Consider the following 25,411-nt stretch of genomic DNA (forward strand, 5'->3'; position numbering starts at 1 on the left):
TAAAGCAAGTACATCTGCAATAATTTCACTAATATGGTCAACCACTGACATCTATTGGCAAAAATAAGCAGACACGTTTTGATTAACTTAAAAATGGAAATAAAATTTTTAAGGGCTGTAGTTTGAAAATTAAAGGTTTATTGAGAAAGCGATATTTTGCTATTGTAAGCTGTGTGAAGATTTAGCTATTTAAAATATGTAGTCCCCAAAACTGAAGTTAACAGTGACAACATGTGAGCCCTCCCTGGCGGCACAGCAGGTTAAAGCACAACACTATGAAGTTATCAGCAGCCACTGCAGCACGAGATGGATCCCTGGGCAGGGGCTGACCCGAGTAACATGGCAGACCTCTCCTGTCCTGTCCGCTGCTCCCCTCAGCAATGTACCTCCTCAGTTGGCCTGTTCTGCTCCCCACTCTGTCTCTGGTGAAATCTCTCACCTCCCGCACCTCTGGCCTGTATCCCAGTTCTTATATGCATAAATAAATACATTTCTTTAAAGAGTAATTGTTTATCCTCCTCTCCTCTCTCTTAAGAGTACAATTTAGGTAGAAATCCAGTGTTATTATATATATATATATATATATATATATGTATATATATATATATATATATAATTTATAAAGGTTAAACTTTGCAAATACATGTTATTCTTAATGCTTAAAAAATGAAGAGTTACTTCAAAATTTGAAACAAATCAGGGCCCTACCTGGTGGCACAATGGGTTAGAGCCAGCACCAGCACTATAACGCTGTCTGCAGCCACTGCAGCAGGAGTTTGATCCTCAACCAGGGAGCTGACCCACATGGCACAGCAGACCTCTGCTGTTCCACCTGCTGCTCCCCTCAGCAGCGTACTTCGTTGATCTGCCTCTTCTGCTCCCCACTCTGTCTCTGGTGAATCCTCATACCTCGAGCCTATACTCCAGTTCTTGTACATGAATAAATCTTTAAAAAAATTTCAAGCAAATCAGAATATAGCATTTTGTTTTTCACTTTCATGGGTTTTTCATTGCCTTTACCCACATTCTTTTGTATAACCTCCTTATCTCACTGAGTATGATTCCTTGACTTTGATACAGAGACTTCTCCCAATATTTTATAAAATCAAACAATTAAGCTTAATCAAAATGTCATTTTAATAGCAAGCTTTTGGAAGCAAAGTCTTTTATATATTCAATAATTATTGCTAAATGTCTCTACATACTACAAAAATAAATGCTATGAATCCAAAGTTAAAAATGCAGAAAACATTCTCAGTTTACTTGGAGCTTTTCATTCAAGTAGTGAGAACAAGAATAAACAGAAAAATGAAATAAATAGTACAGTATGACAGATGGTGACAAGTGCTATTACCTCATGGATAAAATAAAGCAGAGAAGGGAGATAAAGTTAGCACTGGGAGGAGACAGATCGCACTGTGTTAGCCTTGCTAAATGCAAAGCCTCGCTTGTTACTTGAGCAATCTGGTAAGGTAATCAGTCATGGGAGGAAAGGGATGACCATAAAAAAAGATAAGCAAGTTGAAAGATGCTAAAAAAGAAGGTTAGATGAGAAAATAGCACCAAGGCAGGCAGAAGGGAGTGCACAAAATGTCCTGTTGTAGGAGACTACCTCCATGAGGTGAGGGGAACCCAGCCCCCTCCAGGGCACCACATTAACTCCGGGATGGTTTGCATGGAGGCATGTTTAGGGGAAATCCCTCCAGCAGTGTCTCTTCCTGGGTGGGAGGAGGGAAGAGTAATCAAATTAACAATAGACACATCAGTAAGAGAAAAATCTTAAGTCAAGGAGTGAGTGGGAAGCTCACATGAAGAGAGGATAATTCATATGACAAAAGCCCAGAGGACCTATGATTATGATGTTTACCCTTCATAAAGGTAGTTTCTCTAATAAAAACTTTATTTCTGCAGTCACCCTAAATCTGGGTGATCCTCCTTCTTCATTCTGCTAGGTAGTTAAGGGAGGAGTAACAGTTTCTCTTGAAGCATGCAAGGACTTGATTAACTTCAGCTTGAAATAATTTACCGGTAAAGATGACAGGTGATGGAAGGTCTGGTCAATGTCTCTTGGGGAGGCCTATCTGAACATCTAAGGAAGATGGCTGTGTTCAAATGATTCGGATGATAGGATCTGACTTAAATCTTCAAAGGAAGCCCAGATAGCCAGGTTGAGGGCAGGGGCGCACCAGGGACAGCAACCGAGACAGTCTGCTTGGAGCTGGGGTCAGTGTTGTGGTGATGGAAGAGTCATAAATCTCTGATACTGGGTATATCTTCAAAGGCTCAAAAGACAGTCAACTAAAAGAAAGATGGCGTGAAGGGGGGGAGGAAAGAGAAGGGGGAATGAGGAGGAAAGGGGGAGGCAGAAAGAAAAGTCTACACAGTCAATATTCTTCTTCCTTACCCCAAATTTAAAAAAAAAAAATTAAAATCAGAAATTCTCCTTCTTTACTCCAAAATTAAAATGAAAATAATTCTCTATAAGACCAGGGTGGAGTGGGGGGGGGGAAATGCAATAACCACAGATTAGTCATTTTTCGGTGTATTTAAGTATGTGGTGGATTGATAAGAGCAGAATAATGTGTTAACATTCTGAAGTCAAGGTCACTGATTTTTCCTTTCATAAGATGTCCATGACCATGGGGTTGCAAATGAAAGCCCATCATTGTGATACAGTATAGCATTGAATTGTTCAATGCTTGAACGTATACTAAATCTGTTTTGCCAAAAGACCCTATTCAAATGCTAACGCATTCATTATTAGCCCCCAGTTCTATTTAACTATAAAATTCCAGTTAATACTTTTCAGTAAAAACACAATAGGGTTGCCGATCACTTCAATCACTTCGAGCATCAATGCTGTCTTCAGGTTCAGATTATGAAGGGAGTACAGACATTTCATGTGAACACATTTCAATTCAATAGTGTTTGCAGTTTGGACACTTGGTTTGTCTCCGAGGCATTCTGTTGGCGAAATTACCTGATCGCCACCTCCGCGTCCATATGAGGCAGGGAAATGCAATCAGCAGCTCCAGACCCGACACCCAGGGAGGCACACTCTGATTTCCTTGTGTTTCCTCCAGCTCATTTTATATCTCTAAAAAGGTTCATAAATCCTCTTGCAAGATATTACTCTCCCTAGCCACAACATGCAGACCTTTAAGACCTTCAAAATATTTCCCTGAAGTTTTTGACAAAATAATTTTTATTGGATACCTACTTCTTTGCTGTTTCTGCTGTGCCTTTTCTTTTACAACGTAATTTCCTTCCACGTTTACACCAAATTCACTCTTGGCTCTTTCATCATATTCCTTTTAACTACATGCACTTCAATTACTCAAGTTTAAGCCGTTAGCTTAGCAATAAAAATCATTGTGAGACAATCTATTATTTTAAGATACCTAAAAATGGAGAGTCCTATTTAAAACTGGTGTGTGAGAGAGAGCGAGCGAGCGAGGGAGCGAGACAGATGTTCTTATAAGGAGCTTTAAAACTCTCTTCTTTTCTTGACACTGACCTTCCATTTTCAATATCCTTTTCTTACTGGATTGTGAATGTGCCCTTTCCCTGTGTCTGAAAATCTTTCAACCTTCACCATTCATTCTAAGAATCAGCAATATGTTATGTTTTTATAGAACCTTTCTTCCAGGGAACAGAGTGTTTCATATATATTACCACATTCATCCTTACAATTTCTCTCACAACACCCATAGCCCTGGCTAAACTATGCCTCGGTTGAAACCTCAATCCGCATCTTTAGTTCCTCCTTCCTTGACTGCTTTTCCTATAAACTCCGTAAATCACATTTTCAGAATCCTGCCTCTGTTGAAAATCAGCATAATTCTATCACTCAAATGACTTTGCTTGCTAACCCCGTGCTTAGGATCCGCCACAGTTATATCAAAACGTCACCACAGTTATATCAAAACGTCGCTACTGTCTTGGTAGGTGCCATTCCCGGGCTGGTTACTTCCCCTTAACTCGTGTTCTTACGCCTGAAAATGAGATCATCTGACTTGACATGAAGTGATTCCTACTTTTTTCCTCAACTACGTCACTCATCTTCACAATAAATTACAAACAAGCCCCTCTTAAATTTATCTGCTTTTTCTGATAATGATTTAAAATTGTCACCTGTTTATTTGATTTCACATTCATAGCAAACAAAAGGCTGGTCCCTTTTAGTAATAAGCAGCTTTAGTTATTGTTAATCATGAAGCAATCACTCTCAGGTGGGTCACCTCATTTCGTCCTGACTTAAAGTAAGAGTGCGATCCTTCTTTCTGTATACTAGAGATAGGAAAATCAAGCTTCCGAGGATTAAATAAAGGACATATATTAATTATTTGACTATAGAGCGAGCTGCCAGATTACATCACTACTTATCATTCCAGTTGTCTCTACACAATTATCTTAGACTAAATTTTTTTAAAAATAAGAATATTACTTTTTCAGAATTCTGTTAAATATACAACATTGTATTGAGGGGCTAAGTGATGGCCTTGACCTGGTTGAGAAAAACAGTCTAAAATCTATTTACTTAAACAAGTTTATCAGTATTCGAATGCAAAAGACTTTTCAGACTTAAGATGTCATTATCTTTAATTAAATGGAGGACAAGTTTTTACCTTCAATACTCACTTTAAAATTCAATAAAACTATTCAATAAGAGAAAAGTAATATTCCATAGAAGACATAGTTACTTATTTTTTTAACTTAAGGTATCCTGTCCCTGTTTTGATTTTTTTACTGAAATGGCCTATTTTATTAACATTAAAACTAACCTCTGGCCCTCCCTGGTGGCGCAGTGGGTTAAAGCACTGCATTGAGAAGCTTAAGACATTTCCGCATGAGTTCGATCCCCGCCCCTGGAGGAGATCCACATGGCATGGCAGACCTCTCCTGACCCGCCCGCTGCTCCCCTCAGCAGTGTACTTCGTCGATCTGCCTGTTTTACACCCCACTCTGTCTCTGGTGAAGCCTCTCACCGCCCCTGAACCTCTGGCCTGTACCCCAGTTCTGTATGAATAAATAAATAAATCTTAAAAAAAAAAAAACTGACCTCTTACAGTGGTCTCTGTCCCTACACAGCATTAATTAGACTTCCTCACTTCTTAATTTCTATGACAATCAGCTTTTCTATGTAAACTGGTTTATTTTTATGAAGTTGCTTATCATAGCACCCATATCACTCATGGGACATAAAACCCTGTTAAATATACAGACACTGAAACAAAGAAGCAAGAGTAATAATCTAACTTCAGTGATTGCTTGGTAGTTTCTTAAGATGACTTTAAGGAAAACATGGAGCAGGATTTCTGTATTTCATTTGTTAGATGGCATCCATTAACATAATATACAAATGTACAATGAACTCATATTATTGCAACTTAAAAAAAAATCCTTTAGACCTTTGTATAAAACTAATGACTGTGCTAGATATTTTTCTTTATAGGTCACAATCCAAATACTATACACATAGGATATATTTAGCAGATTGAAGTAAAATGCCAACTGAGGACCTAAATAAAAGAAAACTAATAGATTTCCCTAAGTAATGCGATACTTAAGTCATATTGCTTAATTTGATGATGTTTGATAGAGGAAAGAGTTGATTATATGAACTAACACCTGAAAAGGTCATTAGTAAAAGTGAAACAAACTAATTTACTTAGCATTGCATTGATATATTAAGGGTATAGCACAGGAAATAAACCACCTTCCACAAATCAGTCATTAGTGCCACCACATATATTTGAATACATTGGACATTACTGATGATTTCAATGTAACATGATATGTAATTTATACAAGCAAATTCAAATGATCTAGGCAAAGTGATTATATTTCTTCTTTCAGCACTTCATGCATTTTTTTCCAATTTCAGGCTCATTCTTTTAAAAATAAGATTACAATGTGATAACTTCTCTCTAAGTTGACTTGAGTCAATACAGATGGTGTTTATGTATTAAAAATAATGTCTTGATGAACTGTAATCATAATAGTATGTAGCCTTCAGGCATCTTAAATGTCCTTCAGATAAACTTTGAAGCATTGAAACTATAGGCTATCAGCCATGCAGACACAAAATAAAACATAAATTGCTTATGCAAACATTTGTACCATATGAAAGTCATGCAAATGTTGAATGTTGCTTACAGAAGACAGGAGAAAGCTTTTTGTTGTTGTTATTGTTTTTCTCAAGTTAAACCCTTTCCTTAAACTACAATTGCAAAGTGAAGATTTACATAGGTTTGACTGAAAAAATAATTTACATGTCACAAGGTAAGTGACTTCACAGTATGAAGGCTTTTATGACCTGACAGGTACAGGCATCAGATCATTAAAAATAGAGACTCAGGTAGTTGAGGCTATTGTTGAAACTGATTTGTTATATTCTTGGTCAAATATCATCAAAATTTTTCTAATTCAAAGCAACTAAAATCTAAATTCCTTGAGTATGGGATGGATTCAGTGGTGTTTAGTTATTAAGCTAAACCTCAAAAATAATGCAGTTATATGAACATTGTGCAGAAAAGAAATAAATGATATGTTAGTATAGAAAAGTTTCCACTTTGAAAAATTTCATCTAAGAGAAGCACAGATTCTCCCGTCCATTCTGTCAACAAAGAAGGTATCAGGAGAGCAAGAAGGAAACCGATTTCCCCTACATCTCATTCGTGTGAGTATAAAGAGATTTAAAGTTTGTTATATAAATGAACTTCCTACAAAGATTAAAGTGATGACATTTAAAGATAAAAATGCCAAATATTAGATCCTATTCATCAAACTCAGCAAGTTTAGAATTGTAAAAGGAACAACTTCTACCAGCTATTCATTTGGTAACATTTGCACAAAATAATATATTGTCACAGGTTGTCAGAGAACTGACACTCTGCCAAGTAGTCTTTGATTCAAATTTGTAAAAGAGTAAGATGAACAAAGAATATCAGACTCCACGGGGTGGGGGAAAAGAGAGAAGACATAGGATCATAGAACCGATAGAATTTTAGAACTAGAAGGAACATAAAAAAGCCTATCTCATCTTTTTCTCATTCTTTTTAGAAAAGCAACTAGAACAAGCAATCATAAGACTTTCCTCAAGGGCACACAGTTAGTAGGTGACTGATTATCATACTCTAAAGTAATGAATTGCATAAATAAAGAAAAGGTGAGAAAGATGTTATATATAGCACACAAAGCATATTAAATATAAAGTCATTTTTCTATCTGTATTTATGTATAGTACAGATGACTTACACAGGATTTGAAAGGGTAAAAGCAGTGAATTTCTAATATGGAAGCTCTTAAAGATATATTTAACAAGTATCTTCACTCTTCTTCAAACTACTGATTTTTAAAATTATTTTGAAAAACTGCATCCTCAGACCATCTTAAATGATAAGTCCTACAAGATACTGTATTCTTTAGAAATGGCTTACACATTTTCAATGTAGTTTAGTAAGATTTGTAATTAGCAATGTACATTCCAAACTCGGTAAGTGATGTCATCAGATTTGTACAATTACTTGTGCTTGTGTCACGCATGTATTTATGTGTATAAAATTGCATATTGATGGTCTAAACTTTGTAATGTTAAATGCTGCCTTTCCCCCCCTCTTTGCTTCTAATATTTAACATATTATAAAATATTAACAAATATTACTCTTGAAATAAAATCAATGCCTTGCTGCTTCCAGAGACTGTCAAAATACTGCATTATCTAAAAAACATAGTCATTAAACTTACAAATGTCAGGTATGCCTTTGAGTGTGTTAAAGGAACATTACAGTTCTCCATTTGATTTGAAAATAAGTCAAGCAGCCATAGTATCTTTACAATAACACTATTAATTACTTCTGCTAATTACCTCTGAGTCAAATGAAAATTCTGTAGGGTAGGAGGAAAGCGGTCTCCTCTGGAGTGTGATAGAGGGCCAGAGCAGGCTCAAGTCCCCCACTTGCTCTGGAATCTCCCCACCTCTGGCAGCTGGATTCTGACCTTCACTTCGAACTTCTTTTCTGAGCTCAATTCTCTTCTGCCTTCCTGCAACACTGTCCTCTATTAAGATTGATCATCTAGCTGAAATGGGGAAAGAAAGGTGATTCTAAGGGAAAAGACAAACCTAGACCCCATAGCGGTTCCTTCTGAATTGCTGCTGGGTTTTCTCACTGAGGAAACATTCTAGAACCTGAACTGATGTGAACCTCTCTTCTCCTCTTCACTGCTTATGCTTCAGAGAAAAATGATCTCTTGAAAGATGATAATTTTGCTCCACAACTTTGTAGGTTTTGTTTCCAAAATCTATACAGATCCTTAACTAGTCCCCTGCCATAATCTCCTTAAAGGCCTACAGGTCATTTTCACCGAGAGGTCAATGGAAAGCAGAAACAATGTTTGACATAGTCATGATGTCTATACACCAATAAACAAAAAAAAAAAAAATGGGTCAATTCAAAATGCTTTAAGAATGCAGCAAGCTTCTTTACAGTAAAACGTTTTTCTAATTTTGTTATCAGTTTAATTTTGAAACAGTTGTTTTCTAGGAAAATAAATCTCTCATTCATATATAAAGCGCAGATTTACCACTTTGCTGCCTTCAGAGGCTATATATAAATAAGAAAATGGAAAGAATTTCACACAAACCTTTGCTAAGGCTGACTCTGAGTGTTTTGGGATGCAAAAGAAACCATCCTGCACCCCTCTGAGTTCTTCTGGGCAGTATGAGTTAACAGGGTCAGGTGAGTTAAGGAAAGGAAAAGCAAGCAATTTAGTAACATATGTGTGGAGAATTTATGTGATTGCAAATTCTCAAACATAATGAAGGGGGAAAGCCAAGAATATTTACCCTGTATTTTGGAACCTGGAATAATAGGACAGAGAGACTTCACATGTCAGCCAAGAAGTGAAAGATGGGGTCCTCCCTGGTGGTGCAGTGGTTTGGAACACTGCACTGTGAAGCTTAGCCTAGCCATGAAGGCTTCAGTGCGAGTTGGTCTTTGCCCTGGAGGTGACCCACATGGCACAGCAGACCTCTCCTAACCCACCCGCTGCTCCCCTCAGCAATGTACTTTGTTGATCTGCCTGTTCTGCTCCCCACTCTGTTTCTGGTGAATCCTCTTGCTGCTCCTGCACCTCTGGTTGTACCCAGTTTCTGTATGCACAAATAAATAAATTTTTAAAAAAGAAGCAAAAAACTTCACCTTTTTCTGAGAGTAAAGACAAGATTCTTAGAATATGTTTACTGACAAGACTACAGGTGACTGAGATACCTCAACCACAGACAACATTCTTCCAGGTCATAAAAGATATAGCAGTGATTGCATCCTTGATGAGGAAGAAGACAGAAACTTCCGACTTGGCAATTTCTATTTTTTTTTAAAGACTTATTTATTTGTGTATACAGAACTGGGGTACAGGCCAGAGGCTCAGGGGTGGTGAGAGGCTTCACCAGACAGAGCGGGGAACAGAACAGGCAGATAGACGAAGTACACTGCTGAGGGGAGCAGCGGGCTGGTCAGGAGAGGTCTGCCACGCCATGTGGTCACCTCCGGGGCAGGCGGGGATCGAACTCATGCGGAAGTGGCTTTAGATTCTCAGTGCTGTGCTTTAACCTGCTGCGCCACCAGGGAGGGCCGGCAATTTCTATTTTGATTAGGGAAGAGCAAAGGGACTTATATAAGGATAGCAGCTTCTCCTAGGTTTCCCAGGTCTCACTGTTCTCATGCCAAAGCAGTCTGCTTTCTTTAAATAACAGTGGGCTTCCCACTGCTACAGGACCGTGACTGACCTCCGGTTCCCATACCAAATGACAAAAGGTCTATTCTGGGCTATATTGCAAAAAATCCCACCCTGGCCCACCCTGCTGGCACAGCGGGTTAAAGTGCAGCACTAAGAAGCTAAGGCCACTTCAGCATGACTTCGATCTCCAGCCAGGGGGGTGACCCACAGGGCAGGGAAGACCTCTCCTGACCCATCCGCTGGTCCTCTCAACAGTGTACTTTGTCAGTGGGCCTGTTCTGCTCCCCACTCTGTCTCTGGTGAATCCTCTTGCTGCCCCTGCACCTCTGGCCTGTACCCCAGTTCTGTATGCATAAATAAATAAATAAGTTTTAGAAATCCCATCCTTTGGGGAGATTGCTTCCACAGTGCAAGTTCTAAAAATGAGACAGACACCTAGGTATCAATCAAACTTGCCTCTATCTTTTTATTGTTGAACAGTGGAGTTGATAATACAAGATAATATTCAGTAAAAAAAAAATGTGAATTTTGGAGGGTAAAGAATATTGAGTAGAATTCTGACTCTGCCAATGCTCAATTATAAGAACACAGAATACTTTTCTGATTGCTAGACAGAAATCATTCTGGCACCAACGTGAGTAAAGGTTAATTAAAAAATTTCTACGATGTTGCTTGCCACTGAGTAGTTATGTACCAACTGGTGCTTCTCTTTCCACTTCAATTTTGACTAAAGCTATCTATATAAAATAGTATTTTTAGGTCTTCATTACGCACCGTATAACTTATTATAATACTAATAGAATTTAGTTTCATGTGTCAGTCACTGAATAATTCTACTTAAACTATGTGTTAAGCCCAAAAGGAAGGTTGATGCTAGAGGTGGATTCAGCCATTCAGAACCAATACAGCAGCCCACACAGAAGGCCCCACACCAGAACAGTCCCCGGCAGGACATGGGTGCTGGTGGACACTGGGAGACACAGCCTGAGTTCTAGTCCCAACTGCAGAGTTCTGGAAAGATCACTTAAGTCTTCAAGCCTCAGTTTTCTTCCCTAAAACATGGTTATATGGGGAACTGAAGAGGTCGGTCATTCCATTTTGTTGTCTGTGGGTTGTGGGAGATGAGAACATTTGAGTAAAGTCAACAGGGTGGACATAGCAATTCATATTTACAATTAAAGGCAAGATGCATCGTTTAAAAAGCACAATGCTGGAGGAAAGGCATGAAGAAGTAGAATGAAATGCATAATAGGATGTCATTTATTTAAATTAAAGTGTATGCATGCAAAGTAGCAGCACACATTTTGCAAGAATAAATACACAGGAGATGTCTCACATGTTAATAGTTGCATTGGAAGCTGAGACTCAGAGGGCAGGTTTTATGATGGAAAAGAAGTAAATGTTAATTCTGTGCTCAGATCATTCAAAGTGTAAAGGAAAGTGTGTGTGTGAACTTGTAATAAGCTCTTTAGTCTTTTCTGGTAAGAGGAACATTTGCAATCTAAAACATGACTACCACTGATAAGTTAAAAACTTCAGCAGAACATGGTATTTATGACTTACTACATTGTTAATTTCCTACTGCTACATTAGCAGTTTCAGTGGGGAAAAAATGAGAATAGGAAATAGCATGACAGGAAACAAAGCAAAATTAGAATTAGCTAAATGACTAAAAATATTGAAATTTTTTTTCAGCTGGCTGATTTTAAATTAATCACATTTATGCTTTTAAATCTGGCTAGCCAAAAATAATGAAGCTTAATTACAACGCTTAAGAATTTACAAAGATTTTAATCTCCTTGTCATTTATGAACCCTACAATTATAATATTTTCAAAGAAGAGATTATGTAACAGGTAATATTATCGTGACTCTGTCTTTAATTCATCTAATTAAATATCTCTTTTAAAATTAGTCTCATAAAATGAAGAAACATCCTAATATTTAAACTTTAAGCTAAGATATCACATCTTTAAAATAAGTATATTAAAGTTTATTAATATAATCAAGTCAATATTCATAACAAAATTATTTTATTCTGGTAGATCTAGATTTTTACTGAACTTCCTTTTTCTATTAAGCATTTATTTAGAGTACAAAAGAACAATACACCCTGATTTGCCGAAAGAAATACTTTTTAAAACTGTGCATCAACTAATGATTCACAATTTAATTACTTTTCACATTCTCAAGAATAGAAAATTATATAATTCATAATTAGTGTTGTTATGACAAGTGCCTAATAAACTTGTAATGATTTGACATTAGCCTGAATTTTCACTGGAACTAGTTGAAAGTTTTATAACTTGGGGCTTTTCTATTCCCCAAGCATACTGATGAAATCCAATTCTAATTAAAAAAACATCCTGATTCTTGCTGTTTTCTAATTATAACTCTAAGTACTAAATACTAAAAGTATGAATAAATAACAAAGCTATTGATACTCTGTGAAAAGGAGCAACACCTTGCTTATTTTCTTTTTATACCTTGGTATTGCTTTTTTAATTACTTGCATATTCATATATAATATAAATATGATGTTATATTAAAAGATGCATTATTATGGCTGTACAACTAGTATAAATCAAGCTTTACTTGTTAATCCCACCTATACACACACTGACATAACAACAAGAGCCCTGGTCTGAGGACAGAATGCTTTGTGAATATAGACTCTCACTTTCAATATTTGAATAAATCCTTCCTTTTGAGTAGCACATCTTATCAGATTAGGATAAGAGAATTGACTCCACAGAAAACAACCACAGCCCAAACCCAAACCCACAAATTCTTCCCTCCAGCAAATATACAAGTTTTAGTAAGTAGCTTTTGCAATGATTCATTTTAAAATAGGAGTTCAATGCAGATTTTCCTTGTAACATCCTAGTAGCTACACAATATGTTGCCAGGAAATTAAAAATGGAACAGCTAATTTAATATCCTGTCCCTTGCAGGGGACGACTGAGATGCATCCAGGGAGACTGACAACAACACGGAAGTCTCCTCAGGTTTCTGTACAGATGACCTAGCAAGAAAGTTCTATTTGGCCCTTTAAAGCCCATGAAAATTCATTTGAATGTAGGAACAGGACATTCACATATCTAAGATCAATCAGAAACTTTGTATCAACTAAAGAAAATCCTAGTTCCCTCCAAACCTCAGAATATCTTTTCCCAACCCTAAATATAGGTCCCTTTCAAATTCCACACAAAGGACAACAGATCGCTTCAAAAATGTGTAAAATTTCAGTTCTAGCCAGTGGCACTCATGCTTTTTTTTTTTTTTTCCCCTAAATATTTTCCCATTCAGCAAGCAACATTATTCTCAAGTTTGTAAGTGAAATGTTTGCTCGCAATGACTTATTTGTGCCTTCATTTATTCTTCATCTCCTCAGGCACATGCTCTCAGGGTCTCACATCAATTCTTAGACCCCTCCCAGCCCAGGATCTCACACGCCAACACACTCTTGCCAAGTTTCTCTGTCTATGCTTTTACCAATCACTCTCTGAATCCTACTCTTTCATCCATTTCCTCAGACTATAAAGAGTGACTGACCAGTTAGTTCAATAACCAGTCTTAGGCCAAAATTTCAGTAACTGCCATTAATTCTTTACAGTGAAATAGTTTTTTTTTAAATGCATCTTGATATTTTGGGTTAGATCCTGGATCAGAAAAAAGAATCAGTGGGAAAACAGATGAAATATGAATAAATTTTAAGATTCCGTTAACAGTAATACATCGATGTTGACATCTTAGCTTCTGCAAACACTTTATGATAATGTATTTGACAAATTGTTAACAATTGAGCATCTTATTAAAATGGGAAAGGGGGATGAAGGAGAGACCTGTCTGTGTTCAGCATTCTCTATAACTATCCCTATACAAATAGTTTGTTTAAAAATAAAAGGTGTTGCGTTAAAACGAGGCTTGAATTTATTAGCTCAATGAGGCTGATGGAAATTTCAGACACAATAATGATTCTGCAAAGAGAAAATCTGTGCAAAAGAAACTTCTGTCACACCTTACTTTACTCCACAGAGGCAGCTGTCTCTCCCTTTGCATAAAGCTTGACTCTGAAGGAAATTGTCACCATTTGCATGACATCTGGTCAGGCAAGGACATAATCTCAGTTGTATTTTTCAGAAAGATGAATCTTGCTGCATGATGCAGTATGGCTTTTAGGAAGGCAAGAAAAGGTTCCAGGTCAATGGCAAGGTCTATATTGTAGAAATGTCTCACACAATCTGCTCTAGTCAATGAAAGCAAACAGAAAGTGAAATGAATGAGTCAAGAGATATTAAGAAACTCGACTGGATGTGGTGAGGGAAGAGTCAAAAAAGATTCCCAGATTTTTCACTCCAGTCACCCAGTAGATGACAGGAAAATTGACTAAAAGAGAAGTCGCATAAGAAGGTGGCATTTAGATTGAAAGCAAAGATGGTAAGTATGTACCTGCCTAAAAGCTTGTGCAGATTTTAAGACGAGTTGAAAAGATAAACTCAGAAGAAGAATATGAGACACAGACACAGATTTGAAATCATCAGCCTTTAAATGTTGTGGATGAATTTATTTATGATCATTCAAGGAGTTATTAAGATGATCCAAATAGAAGGCATGTTTACTGAAAGTCAAGTCATTAAAATATGCAATCTGGTGAGACTAACCAATAAATCATTAGAGAAATTCACAGACTTATCCCCAGGAATTTATACCAAAAGCAAAAAAAAAAGTTTGTAGGCAAAATGACGATTGTTAAAAACTAATTTTACTGTATGCAAATGTCTACAGCACTCATCCCTAAGAAATATAATTGATAAAACAGCCATTTAACTAAATACAGATACAAAGGATAGGTATGTGATAATTATCAATCATCCCAAATACATCTGCATTTCTCTATAATCATAATGACAAGATGTAAAAAAATCATGCCATTATGTCAAAAAATCAGCATAGACTGTTTTTTTTTAATATTAGAAGATCCAAAATATGTGACCAACAATATAGATTGTTAAATTTTAGTTGCAGTGAAGTAGAACCCGAGGAAAATAACTCTACAATTATTCTACTTAGTTTTCTTACTGGGAGTATTATTACTGGTCTATATTTGGTATGATTTGACCCTTGTTTATATTTCTCTGAGCAAAAGATCTATTTCACAGAATAATAGGATATTAGTAGTTGTACTTAACAGAGATTCCACATTGCACGGGCTGTGAAATTCAGCTAAAAGTCAAGAACATGATTTGTTATTCCCTTTGGAATAGTATTTCACCTTAATGTGGATTTCACATTGGGAAAATCGAAATAATAACTATGCTGTTCTCGGAAATCTTCACATAAAAAAACAAAAGTATTCACAGAGGAATGTACATAATTACATAGAGATGTGTATGTAGAACTTTAATTCTTAAGAATCTCTATTCATGGAATAAGTTATATTGACTACACCCATATTTATCAGACCCTACTTGCGTTTCTAATTTTAGTGTTAAAAACAAGTTATATTGAATCTCACCAAAGGTAAGTCTATCCCACACCAACAAATGACTTCATAATTGTTCAGAAGTGGAATTGAATAGGAAATCGACATCTCAAGAGAAGTCTAGAAAAGTGAGACTTAATAAACTACAAAAAATATATTTCTCAAGAGAATGAGAAAACACATTGTAAATAAGGGGAAGAGACTTGTAAAAGGCATCTGATCAAGGCCAGCTACTTAAAATATACAAAGAACTCAATATCAATAAGAAAACAACCTGACTAATAAATGGGCTGGAGATCTTAAGACACCTTACTAAAAAAGACATACATGTAACAAATCAGCACTTAAAAAGGTGCTCCACATCATATGTCATGAAGGAAAAGCAAATTAAGACGACAATCAGTTATCACTGCACTCCTTGACTGGCCAACACCTCTCTCCCTGGTCTCTGTCCTTGACAACAACATTCCACTCACATTTCCTTCAGTCTGACTATCTCATATTTCATCTATAAATTTGCCTTTCTCTGTCTTCCTTACATCACTTAGCATGATACCCTCAAAGTATATTCATATCACAAATGTCAGATTTCATTCTTTTGAAAGTATGACTATATATAAAGCTATCCCAATTTACACTCCCAACAATATTGTGTCCAGTTTCCCTTTTCTCTATACACTCATCAATACTTGCTATTTTTATGATGGTAAGCACCCTAACAGGTATGAGGCGATAGTTCCCTGTTGATTTGTGCATCTCTTATTATCAGTCATGCTGAAGACATTTTTTGGTTACCAGTTTCTATTTATTATAAAAGCAAAATTGAAAATAGATTCACCTCTCCCTTGAGACCATTTTGAAATGACATTAGAAGAATAATTACAGTATTTAATTATAAATAAATATTTAAGAATAAATTCTTTTAAGTAAAATAAATTCCTGAGGGGGGGACTAAAAACTAATTTTACTGTATGCAAATGTCTATAGCATTCATCCCTAAGAAATATAATTGATAAAACAGCCATTTAACTAAATACAGATACAAATGATAGGTATGTGATAATTATCAATCATCCCAAAGACATCTGCATTTCTCTATAATCATAATGACAAGATGCAAAAAAATTATGCCATTATGTCAAAAAATCAGCATAGTCTCTTCCCTCACCATATCCAGTACATATATTTTTTATGGAAACTAACTATTTTTCCTCCTTTTTCTTTTTTTTTTTTATTGAGGTGACATTGGTTTACAAAACTGTTTATGATTTAGAGGCTCAGGATCTCCCCTTCAGGTATTGTTAACACAACAAACCCACCAACCAAACACCCAATGTCACCACAAATTCCATTGTACTATCTCCTCTTGGCTCTCTCCTCACCCCCTCTGGGTAGCCTTGGTTCTCCAATCAGATTTCTAGTGTTAGGAATTAGATTGGATTTATCTGACCCTTTGTTTTGTTTCACTATATTCCATACATATGTGACAATACCAAATAGTTGTCTTTCTTTTTTTTAATTTTCCTTTATTTTAAAATCTGTTGTTCTTTTGCCTCTTCCTGAAGCAAGTATTTTTAAGATAAGCATTTAATTCTACTAATATTCTCATCTGTACTATATTTGCAGCTCACTATTAGTTTTGTTACTTATGCATACAGAACTGGGGTACAAACCAGAGGGCAGTGAGAGGATTCACCAGAGACAGAAAGGGGAGAAGGAAAGGGAGATTGATTAAGTACACTGCTGAGAGGAACAGCAGGCAGGTCAGGAGAGGTCTGCCACGCCATGTGGATCACCTCCAGGATGAGAGATCCAACTTATACTGAGGTGGCTACAGCTAGCTTGCAGTGCTGAGTCCTAACCCATTGTGCCACCAGGGAGGGCCCAGTTGTCTTTCTTTTTTGTTTAACTTATATCACTTAGCATGATCCCCTCTAAGTCCATCCAAATTATCACATATGGTCTTTTTAACAGCTGAGTAATATTCCATTGTGTATGTATAACACATATTTTTGATCCACTCATCTCTTTTGGGATGCTTAAGTTGTTTTCATAACTTGGCTAGTATAAATGGCAAAGTGCTGCAAGAAACACAGAGTGTGTATTTCCCTGCAATTGCTGTTTTTGTGCTCTTTGGGTAAATATCTAAGAGTGGAACTGCCGGATCATATGGTAGATCCGTTTTGAATATATTTTTTAAAGATTTAATTATTTGTGCATACAGAACTGGGGTACAGGCCAGAGGCTCAGGGGCAGTGAGAGGACTCACCAGAGACAGAATGGGGAATAGAACAGGCAGATTGATGAAGTACACTGCTGAGGGGAGCAGCGGGCAGGAAAGGTCAGGAAAGGTCTGCCACGCCATGTGGTCACCTCCGGGGCAGGCGGGAATCGAACTCATGAGGAAGCGGCTTTAGATTCTCAGTGCTGTGCTTTAACCCACTGCGCCACCAGGGAGGGCCGTTTTGAATATTTTAAGAACTTTTTATTATAGAAAACTCATTTACTTTTTTAAGAGATTGATTTATGTATGTGTGCAAGAACTGGGGTACAGGTCAGAGGTGGTGGTGAGGTGAGAGGATTCACCAGAATCAGAATGGGGAACAGAACAGGCAGACTAACTGAAATACACTGCTGAGGGAGCAATGGGTGAGACAGCAGAGGTCTGGTGTGCCATATGGGTCACCTCCCTGGCAAGGAATCAAATTTTTGCTGCAGTGGCTGGTAATAGCTTCATAGTGCTGAGACTTAACCCTGCACCACCACGGAGGGCCCAGAAAACTCTTTTAATTTAAAAAGTGTGCAAGAAGCAGACATTTAGACTAAAAATACATAAGAGGGAAAGAAGATAACCTATACAGGTAGAATTCAGGGCCTTCAAAATCTAATTGATAAATTGAATGTCCAGAAGAAGAAAGTAGTGTTGAGAAGAACTTATTGAAGAAAAAAAAATTTCCAGCTCCGAGGGACATAAATGTCTACATTGAAAGGATCAACATGTGTCCAGCTAAGAGAATGAAAAAAACAACACTCAGAAATAGCATCAAAATATTTGCGTTATCAGCAATAAAAATATAGAGGAATGAGAGTTATGTGGGATTAGTTATGAGCAACAGTGGATGAAAGCAGATAACGGAGCTATGCTGTCAAAATGACAGGAAGAAATGGATTCAACCTAAAATTCTATAACAACCAAACTACCAACTCTGTGTCCACAGGCAAAAACTAATATAGATCCTAGATCTATATGTCATGCCATGCCATATACAGAAATCAACCCTACATGAACCATAGTTTTAGAGGTAAAAATAAATATTTAAGAACAGAACAGGAGAGGATGTTTGTATTCTAGGTACTGTGGAAGAGTTCTTAAAAATAGCACACCAGTATCACTTCTCAGCCTTTTGGCTAAGATCAAGTATAGAAATAGCACACCCATAAAAGACAAATAACAATAAACTGGACTTTACCAAAATCAAAAAATGTATGTGTGACTCTGGTAAGATGAACAAAATATTTAATATTAATAATATTTAATATTAATAAATGTTATTAATAAATTTAACATTATATTGATGCTATTAATATTAATATCATTAATGATGTTTAATATTTAATATTAATAAACATTATTATTTAATAATCATAAATATTGAATTTATTTAATATTTAATGTTGATAATATTTAAATATATTTAATATTTATTCTGTGAAGAATCATTCACAAAATGGCCATAAGCACATGAATATATGTCCAACCTCATCAGTCACTAGGGAAATGAAACTGGGACCATTATGAGCTTTCATTACATAGCTAGTAGAATACATAGAATAAACAATGACAAAACTAAAAGCAGGTGAGAATGAAGAAACACAGATCTCTCATAATTGCAGGTGGGAATGTAAAATGGCAGTCTCTCTGGAAAGTTAATATTTCGCTAATAGTTTCTTTGAAAAATGTGCAGTCACCATACAACACAATTGCAATCCTTGGCATTTATTCCCCATAAATGAAAACGTGTGCACAGAAAATCTGTACACAATTGTTGATAACTCTATTTGTAATAGACCAACAACTCTAAACAACCATAATGCCCCTCCGTAGGTGAATGGCTCAACAAACAACGTCAGCCACACTCTGGAGTACTACCTAACAATAAAAAGGAGTCAGCAAAAAACCTATAATCATGACTTTATCACATCACTTATACTAAGCGATTTGGGGGAAGAAAAAAACTGCCTCTTTTAGTTTACTTCCTCATTATGGGACTCTTAGCCTGTATAAGAATAAATTAGAACACGGTGTCACTGTGTAAAGCTGCATACAGTGTCTTGTTTATGGCGTTCCTGTCAGTAACAGTAGAGGCTTGTTTATGGCGTTACTGTCAGTAATAATTTCACCTGCTCCCCAGAGCCTCAGTTATTCGCGTGTGTATGTGTGTAACACTATAGCATGCCCCATAATTTCACATGTTGGATGCCTACAACATCTATTTCATTTTATTATGTTTCTTCACTTTCTCTTTTACTCAGTGGGCATTTTTATAGGGAAAGCTACTATGACATGTGATACGAGATGTGGGTAGACAATATCTCCGCCTCACATAGAAAATAATCCCGGGATACAGAGTTGTTTCAAGAAACACGATCAGTAGCACTGAAGTGCTACCAGCTGAATATCATTCTAGGATGGTTCTTTGGAGAATATCAAAGGTTTCTAAGAAGAAACACCTCTTAAGTTCCACTTTGTTTTGTGGTATTACAGAAGACCAAAAAAAAAAAAAAATGAGTAGAGAATTCCACTTTTAAATGGAATTTTAAAAACTTTCATGAACAGCATAGAGTGGTGAGAAGGCGAGGTACCTGCAGGGAATACCAGGCAGCTGGTTTATCTAGTGGAAAACAAAATCCGTATTTTGAGAACTACCATATAATACCATCTGGAAGGATTTTAGACCCAAATTCCAATTAAAGCCAGTGAAGACTTTAGTGGCTCTTGTTCAGGAAACTGTACTTATTACTTTAGCATCTAGGATAACGACTGTGTAGTATCCCTTCTGTGTGAGGCATATGGCCTAAAAATCAATCGATTGAAATTAATGTATGTATGACATTCTGTAGCCAGTCCATAAGTTAAGCTTGAGCACCAGTGTTCAGAAGATTAAAAGGCTCAAGTAGTCAAAGAATGATAGATTCGATGGAAAACATGGTGACTGTCTGATTCCCGGCAGTGCACATGTTAGATGACTTCCTGTCTTCGTAGTAAGGTTGAAAAGAGAGATTTTCCAGCAATGATCTACAAATTAAGAGAAGCTCATTCAGCCTGTCAAAGAATTAAATGGCTGAATATCCCTAAGTATCTAGTCAGATACTTTACTAAGACTTGCCTCAAAGTGTGAATAATTTCATTGAGTGCTTTCCTTCTCCACTCCAGAACATTTAATGTTGAAAGTTTAAAAGCATAAACATGTGAAAATGTGTATCTATACACACATAAATCTATACATATGAAATCAAAATTATTATGCAAGGAGAGACATCTGAGTATGATGTAAATAATCACGCTGTGGGTTGAGGAAGAAAGGGGATCGGTTACCTTGGTGAGAATTATATTTGCCTTTGTCCTTTTCTATAGGCCAAATTTGGATCTAAATAGACTGTAGGTTTTTACCATGGTTTAATTAATTGATTCTAGTAATAATAATATAAAAAAAGAAACGAGCCTTTGCTTTATCAAAGAGTAAATATGACATGACTTGCTCACGATGGATTTGGGTACAATACAGGACATCAGTTCAGGCATAACAAGCCAGAATTTGTGTTGTTCCTTTCTTTTTGGGATTATTGACCACAAATTTAAGGAGTCATTTAGCAGCTTCTTGATGTTGTATAATTTTAAATTTAAAATATACAAAGAATTACTATTTTTAATATATCAAATCTCTACTACCTAGACCCCACTATTTAAAGCTCTTACATTTCTAATGGCCCACAAAGAGTGAACACAATATTTTTAGTGCCAGTTACATGTAAATTCCAGCTGAAATATTCTTTTAAAATGTCATTACTTTATTAACAGCTCTCAAGCCTGTTGCCTGGGTTATGTGCTGTTGCTTTGAATAATGCACTCTATCAGAGTGTAAGGAAAGATTGGGTCAGAAAGAAAAATTGGATAGATGATGTGGACACAAGATGGTTCCACAGAAAGTTGAAATAGTAAGGGAAAAAAGCCAGTTAAATAGGGCTTATCTCTGTGTTGTTAAAATTTAAAGCAACAGTAATAAAACTGACGGGAAATAATTAAGGAACAGATATTATGAAGGTTATGAGATTAAAGTATAGAATTAAATATTCTATACCAAAAATAAACTCATCTTTCCATTTGGATAATACTTTTAATTTTGTTCCTATCATGCTATTCAAATTTAATTTTAATTAACTTACGTAAAGTCATTAAAATACAAGTGATATTTAACTTCTAAAACATTAAAAAATACATTTTTGCTTACACTAGAAAACTTTCTAGACTTCTAAATATTTCACTTTACTAAGGCAGATATCTTTGACTATCAGTGACTTGGTATTCCAAGAGAACACAAAGAGAGCACATTAGGACATACAATTTAAGATGTGACTAGTACGTAATGTGGCTGATTTGTCAGTAAGCATACTAAGAACTAAACATCTAAATGAGCATTATATCTAAGCAGCCACTCTGGGAGATAAGACACATTTCTGTGGTATTGTCTTTGCTCAAAACATTTCAGACTTCTCTTCTAGAATGCTCTCAGAAATAATTTATGAACCATACAAAACTCAGGCTCATTGCTTTATAAATTGCTCTTCATGTAGCAGTAACTTGAGACCGAACAGAAATGGAAAATACAATTTCCTCTTCTTTTCTTTGTAAAAAGAAACAAATTAAACATTTTTAGCCTCAAAATAAATTGCTTCTATTAGCCTGTTATATAAACTTGGAATCTTCATTTCCCAGTATAATTTTAATAGGACTAGTAATCTGTGCAAATTTATTGTGAAATCACTCTCAATCTAATTGATTCTTGTTGATCTCTTAACTTCTCTTACTCTTCTGATTTCTGATTATCCTTTATTTTCCCCCAAAACACAAAATAATGACGTAAATATGTGTGTGTGTATTATATATGTGTATATAATATTATATGCATATATATAGTGTATTCTATACTGCTCTATAGCTTTCACTCTCTCTGACTTAATGTTCTGTCTTTTCCCCAATGTTGTGAGTGAGGACTTGACATCCAGGAGTATTTAAAAATCATTTAAAAAGCATTTAAATATTTATTGAGTAAGTAGCTAAGTTCTTCTTTAACTAAACCTCACAGGCATAATTATCAACACAACTCAAATACCAAGTCCAACAACTTATCCTTGCTCCATTCCTTTCTAACGATGCAACCTTGAGCATATTTAAGCTTTCTGAGTCTTCATATTATTGAATATAAAGTAGGATAAAAATACCATTTGTTTTAGATTGAACTTCTAGTAATGAAATTAAATTAAATGTACATGTTGAGTCTCAATAATGCACACCTAAATGTGCAGAATGTTATAAAGCAGTGTTACTTTAATAAAAGAAAACAATTAATTAAAAATAAAGCTTCTAAATAAAAATACATTAATCTTTTAAATTCTCATTTGCTTTTATAGAAAAATGACTGGGAGAAAAATGTTGATGATGTTTCTAATATATTTTAAATATCCAATAATTATCTTACCTATTTTTTCCCTCAAATCCTTCATGGCGTCATCAATGCTTATCATATGATTGATTCAGTGTATTTTTTTTAAAGATTGATTTTTTATACATACAAGAACTAGGGTACAGGCCAGAGGTGCAGGGAGTAAGAGGAATCACCAGACTGAGTGGGGAGCAAAACAGGAAAATCGACTGAAGTACACTGCTAAGGGGAGCAGCGGGTGGGCTAGGAGAGGTCTGCTGCGCCATGTGGGTCACCTCCCTGGAGGGGAATCAAACTGGTGCTGCAGTGGCTGTGGCCAGCTTCGCTGTGCTACGCTTTAACCCACTGTGCTACCAGGGAGGGCCCTCGGCGTGATTTTTTAAAAGATAGGAAAATTGTTTAGCATTGTGACCCCCCCCCAAAAAAAGTCAGGCTTTCACTTAAATTAAATGATGCAAGTGCCAGAATTAAATTCTTATTTATTTTTCTCCTACCTATTCAATGCTAACACATAGATACCAATAGCTTTCTTTGGCCGATAGCGAGGCCTCCTATACATTTAAGAGCTGTCTATTATCAGTGAGTAGGCTGCTAAAATGCTCTGACCTCTGTTTGACAAAAAGTTAATCAAACTGAGTCAACATACTGTATGTCTATAATCTTTCACTTATTAACTTCCCAACCTGCTTTTCTTTTATTACCAAGACCTAGAAGGAACAGCCTTCGTTTAGTCTGTGAGGCTGGAGATGTTTCCCTTTCCTTCTCTATCTTATGCCTTTTCCAGGCATCTCACTGATGGTGTTTCCTTTTCTACTTCGCTACTGCTGCCCTTAGCCAGTCCTTCTCCTCTCTTGCTTGGGCCATTCCACCATCCCTCCAAGTCTCCTCCCTCCCCTGCGCTCACATTCTCCCAATTCATTCCACACACACCTCCTCATGTCAGGTTTCCAAAATTGCCAGTTTCATATGGTATGATTAAAGGTCTGCAGTTCTATACCACATTATCATGATTTGTAATACAATGTAAGTTCTCAAAAGCATCATGGAATTGTACACAAGTGTCAAATAAGGATAATGGAAACCAAACAAACATGCATAGCTGTTCAGTGTCACATCATAAACTTGTGAGAAAAGTACCTCCTCTATTTCAGTAGATCAGAGGCTTAATATGAAGCCAAGGTTACTGTGCAGCAGGAAGCATCCAGTTGCGTGAGTTCACTGCTCTGGTCCTGACGTGTATACTTATTTTAATCCATTCCTACCTCCCTTCAGAAAGGGTTCTAAAAACTGATGTTCCTTGGATGCATCACTTTCCCTTTGCTGCTCTAACAAACTGCCATAAACTTAGTAGTGTTGAGAAATACAAATGGATTCCAAGTCCCAGAGTCCAAAATCAGTCTCACTAGGCTCAAGCCAAGGTGTAATCAGCGCCTTCTGCTTCCAGAAACTTGCAGGGGAGAATATTTTTGTAGCTTCTAGATGTCACTTGCATTCCTTGCTCTGGGCCTCTCTCCCCCTCACAACACTCTAACCTCTTACTTTTGTCTTTACCTTTTAGCCTGTTCTTTATTCCCCTTTTGTAAGGACCCTTGTAATTACACTGTGCCCAGCCAGGGTGATCTAAGATAATCTATATCCCTTTACCACGTAGGATGACACGTCCACAGGCTCCAGTCGGCTGACCCTGAGCATCCAGGAGGCCCTTCAGCACCCACACTGGGCATGAGCTCAGGTCGTGGGGCCTGAATCCCCTGGGACCAGAGGCTCAAGATATTTAAGTCTCCCAATAATTTTCTATAACAATTTCCTGTCAAGATGCACTGAACTCAACAAAGGATCCTTCAGTCTAGGAAAGAGCAGTCTATTCACTCGTCTGCCCATTTATGAAAGACTAATTTTGGTAAATAAAGTTCAAGTCTCCATTTTTCCTGAACAGTGAAAAAGACTTGTGAAGGGAATGAGAATGCACGTTAAACAGATGTCAACAGTGCGCTGTGTAAGGATTTAGGAGAAAGAGCACATTTAGAACTGCACTGAACTCAAAAGATGAATTTCCACCTTGTTTGAGTTTTCATGTAAGTGAAGCCTACTCCTGACACATAGCTCTTATAGACTTAGCATGGTTTTTACCCAAATTTTCACATTTTGTTACTCTAAAATGTAGAGTCTTCAAAGACATGTTATCAAGTTTGTACCTCAATATCTCCCATCTGCAAAACTAAGAACTGTTTAATGAGTCGGGTTTTGCAGGTCATAAGGACATTACTAAATGGTGACTGAATGAACACAATGAAACGAGTTCATCGATAATATCCCTTTGTAAATGACACAGCGGTATGGCCTCTCTCTTCTATTCTACCAGCCTCATCGGCCCGGGGCCAGCTGCGTAATAGCCCCCTCTGGCACGTCCCAGGTCAGCTAAGTGGGGATGAGCAATGTCAAGTCAGGAAGAAGCAGAGTTTCTT

At 36.6% G+C, this 25,411-nt stretch overlaps 1 protein-coding gene across 1 annotated transcript in view; it reads left to right on the top strand.

Annotated features, from left to right (window-relative positions):
- Nucleotides 1–6,566: 6,566 nt before the first annotated feature.
- Nucleotides 6,567–25,411, top strand: part of RGS21 (regulator of G-protein signaling 21) — a 43,081-nt gene continuing 24,236 nt past the window's right edge. Inside the window, exon 1 of the mRNA XM_004685458.1 lies at nucleotides 6,567–6,682. The gene's annotated coding sequence lies outside the window, so the exon portion shown is untranslated. The remainder of the gene's footprint in view (nucleotides 6,683–25,411) is intronic.

The sequence above is a fragment of the Condylura cristata genome, unplaced genomic scaffold (assembly GCF_000260355.1).
Source record: "Condylura cristata isolate star-nosed mole 26May11 unplaced genomic scaffold, ConCri1.0 scaffold00018, whole genome shotgun sequence".
In the NCBI taxonomy this organism is placed as follows: domain Eukaryota; kingdom Metazoa; phylum Chordata; class Mammalia; order Eulipotyphla; family Talpidae; genus Condylura; species Condylura cristata.